At 38.4% G+C, this 4,215-nt stretch overlaps 2 long non-coding RNA genes across 2 annotated transcripts; both read right to left on the reverse strand.

Annotated features, from left to right (window-relative positions):
• Positions 1,713-2,131, reverse strand: LOC109843462. Its single transcript, XR_002247688.1, has 3 exons — positions 2,092-2,131; positions 1,899-2,015; positions 1,713-1,780 (listed from the first exon to the last, which is right to left on the reverse strand). It is a non-coding gene; the product is annotated as an uncharacterized LOC109843462 (long non-coding RNA).
• On the reverse strand, positions 3,158-3,566 carry LOC109843826. The gene is made up of 3 exons (XR_002247801.1): positions 3,496-3,566; positions 3,336-3,419; positions 3,158-3,265 (listed from the first exon to the last, which is right to left on the reverse strand). It is a non-coding gene; the product is annotated as an uncharacterized LOC109843826 (long non-coding RNA).

Consider the following 4,215-nt stretch of genomic DNA (forward strand, 5'->3'; position numbering starts at 1 on the left):
ATCGCAATCAACCGCGACGGTCAACCGGACACCCCCGACAGAGAATAAATCGATTACAGAAAACCCACGGACCGCCTCAACCGACTGCCACAGTCGACCGCCTTCAGCTCCAGAGCCTCCTGCTCTCCTGTGTATGTTCGCGGTCGACCGCCGCTGCCTCGCAATCGACCGCCGGTCTGCCTGGCTAATTCTTGAACTTCTCTCGCCACTTCTTCAGTCTCTTCCTCTAACAAAATTTCCTAAAGATTAACAGACAATGTCTCTCACTTTCTTTAATCAGTTTAATTAGCTTGTTCAGGTTTTGACAAGTGTTTACTTGGCAAAGTTCTTGCACCTTTTCAGAAATTGGTAGAAACCTTGTATTTAATTAAGCATTGTGATATCTAGAGCTTAACCTGCAGATGATATCAATGTTGGAAACTGATGCGTGTGGTTTTAGTCACATGAATCCAATAGGAAAATGCCACCTAGTTTTTGGATGTACAAAACTAATACATCGCTAGCTTGTAGCATATTGGGAAAATTTTTAAGGCTATATATCCCATTTGTCCGTTGATGTTGGTTGATTGACTCCATGAAAATATAATCTAAAAATTTGTCCGTTGATAACAGGTACGTAAGGAACTCGACTTCCATCTAGAAAGTTGTCTGTTCACTAGTAGAAAAACGATCAACCTAGACGGAAATTTCCGTCTAGGTTGATTGCAATTCCGTCTAGATTAGTTCATCTAGACGGAATTCCGTCTAGTTTGATTAGTTTATTTTGCGTCCGTCTAGATTGCTTCAAACTAGACGGAATTCCGTCTAGATTGATCAATCTAGACGGAAGTCAACCTAGACAGAATAAAGAATTCCGTCTACCATCCACTTCAAAATATACATCAATCAGTTCCGTCTAAAACACATCCAACAACATATATACTAACAATGCCAGTGACTAAGATATGATACACGACATGAATAAATGTAGTGTTATAACAAATAAAACTGTTTATTGCATTAAAAATTAAAAACCTCATCCATCGTCGTCGGCGGGGGTATCTCTATCCCGATTACGAGAACGGGTGCTGCTCCCTCTAATATCTCCACTCTGAATGTTTAATTGAATAATCATTATGTGGTGTTTGATAACATATTAGATAAAAATGAATTTATAAATATAAGAAAAAATAAGGTACCTGAGCACTACTCTGTCTAGCGCCGGAATTATCGCCAATCGAGCTAATGATCCGTATGATACCATCATACGCGCTATAAGGAATAGCACCGCCTAAATATTATATAACATACCCCATGAGATCGTCCATCGAGTTCGCCGTCAGCGCAACTCTAGTCATCTCATTAGTCACCTGAATATGCAGCTCCGGGTCAATTTTGTCAATCAGATACGCAGAGATACGTGCGACAAATGGCATAGCCTGGAAACTGCTTGTGGCTGCTCTCGTCGATGTAGATGGTGTGGAGGATGCTGTGGACGATCTGATGCTTATACCAGGTGAAGCTCCGACACCATGTAGAGGATATCTTCCTCTCCTATTATTAGGGAGAAATAAATATTAAACTTTGCTCTCAAATTCAATAATGGTAAACAAATATAAATAGTATGTAGTATTCAAATTGATTCGATTTTTCACTATCCTTACCTATTATGACCCATCAGGTTCTGTGTGAGATTGATATTCTCCTCTGCAGAAAGCATGTGAGGGTCTGGCTCGGTTTGTTCCTCCTCCTGTGAAATGTAGACAGATGCAGCCTCCTTGGATGCGTTCTCAAATCCCTCCTAAAGCACAAATTTATAGTTAATTCAAGATAATGACCATATTATTTGTGTTCTCGTTTCCTCGTAATGTTAACAAAATAGAATTAATAATACTACTCAAGATATGTATAAATCTCACCACTAACTCGAGATTTTTTGTGATCTTATCCCGATTCCTCTCATCACCCCTATATTGTTCACGAAAAGTACCATATGCCGCTCTGGCCCTCAAGTGTATCGGCATTAATGATTTCCCCTGTCATATTATAAATTATGAGATTTCATAATCATACTAAACATTAAGATCTTTTAAATCTTTAAATGACATATACCGTATCTTGACAATAAACATCCTCCAGATTGGCGTAGGAGTGTGAGCCCAAGTGATGGTCATGCAGCTTCTTTCTTCTATTTTCTGACCCCTTCGTGGATTTATTCTTTAAAAAAAAATCTATAAATATAAAATAAAATAATATCTTAAAATTATAAACTAAATTTCATGAAACTAACCTTGGCGGCATCGCTGTCCCAATACATGAGGAGAGCCGTGAAATGAATCTCGTCAACTCGGTCATCGAGGTTTAAAAACCTCTGCCAGTCCTCCTCATACCTGTCATAGGTTTCATGTTTGATCTCATGCCTCCATTGTTTGAGGACTGCTTCAACCTTGACATTAAACACATAATTCCAAGCCCCCTCAAAGTCCTCAAGGCAGAAGCAGTCCTGTAGATTTACATACACATTTAGTAAGGATAATTTAATATCAATTACTAATTATTAATAAATGAAAATCTAAAACAATATGCACTTACCATAAGCGCAGTCCATATCGCCTCGTATGCGGTCCATGGTAATTCTCGAAAATGAAAATAAGGGTTGATAATGGTCGCTCTACGCACGAGAACCCCAATATATGCATTCAATCGGGTCGACCAAGGACCAACGGGCAAATTAGAACTATTCCACCTAATAATGCCCCTCATTCCTCTTGGCGGTTGTTTAGAATCAGGCTTACCTCCGCCACGTCGTCCCTCTATGCGATCCTTCTTAGCACCTACAATAATGACAACATGATAATATATCATATAATATACAAATGTGAAAATTAAAAGTATTTATATAATTTACCATTCGCTATCTCTCTTTCTTTTGCTGCGAGTGCATCAGCTTTCCTAGTCTCCAACCTCTATGCGATCCTTCTTAGCACCTACAATAATGACAACATGATAATATATCATATAATATACAAATGTGAAAATTAAAAGTATTTATATAATTTACCATTCGCTATCTCTCTTTCTTTTGCTGCGAGTGCAACAGCTTTCCTAGTCTCCAACATAGGAAGCATTTCCTGATACCTTCTCGCAGCACGTGGGTGGTACTTCCTTGATTCAGCCTTGGACTTATGAGAGTCCGGAGGTAAAGGTAAACTGAGAAAGTCCTGGGTCTTTGGCCGCAAGTCAGTATGGAATGTATATGATGGATATGTCGGGGTCCAAGTAGCACCTACATAAGAAAGAAGAATCATTAATATTAAATTTTAATTGAACATTATCAATTATTAAATATTTAATACCTGCGTCGGGGGATGGTTCTGGTGCTGCGTCGGGGGATGGTTCTGGTGCTGCATCAGAGGGGCCGGGTGATGAATATCCAGCATCTACAACAAATGAACACTATGAGCTAGATAACTAAAAATTTATAAAACATGTTAAAGTATTAATTAATTTTTATACCTGCATCCGGAGATGGTAGTGGATCATCAGCACCACTACCTGGGGTGATACTCCGTGATCGATCACCCTCCGGTTCAAAGAGCCTCCTCATCCTCCTCCTCATCTGCAAATATAATAAAGACAATCGTTAAAAAAAATTGTATACATGCTCATGAGATATGTTGTTATGAAATGCATTATTGTTTTTATTATGATAAGATAAAAATCGATAATGTGGTGTAACATATCAGGTTCATACCTACATTCAGCGCCACATTCTGTGCGTAAGAGAATTCTTGCCAAACATCATCAGATGAACCGATTGGTTCACTATAATTATCTTCACTTTCTTCAATATTTTTTTCATTGTTATTAGGAAGAACAACAGATCTTGGCTCCTTGTACAAACCCACCCAATCAGATTTCTCATCCGTATATACTTCTCGGTGAAGATTGACTAGTGTAAATCCATAATGATCCTTTTGCTTTTTTGCAGGACACCACCGAACCTTGAACATCGTGTAAGTACATTGTTTTGGTTTACCAAACCCATAAATTACCTCAACGATATCTTCTAATTGGTCATAATATAATATGTCAGCTAGAATTGGATTCTGATCTCTTATACTTGAAAAACATTCTTGGGCAAACAAGCCCATGACCCCACTATTTTGAGTTACCCTCCTATCATCGGTCTCTAATGTTCGAAATTTATATCCATTCACCAAATGCTCATTATAA

Source organism: Asparagus officinalis, chromosome 5 (genome assembly GCF_001876935.1).
Source record: "Asparagus officinalis chromosome 5, Aspof.V1, whole genome shotgun sequence".
Classification (NCBI taxonomy): Eukaryota; Viridiplantae; Streptophyta; class Magnoliopsida; order Asparagales; family Asparagaceae; genus Asparagus; species Asparagus officinalis.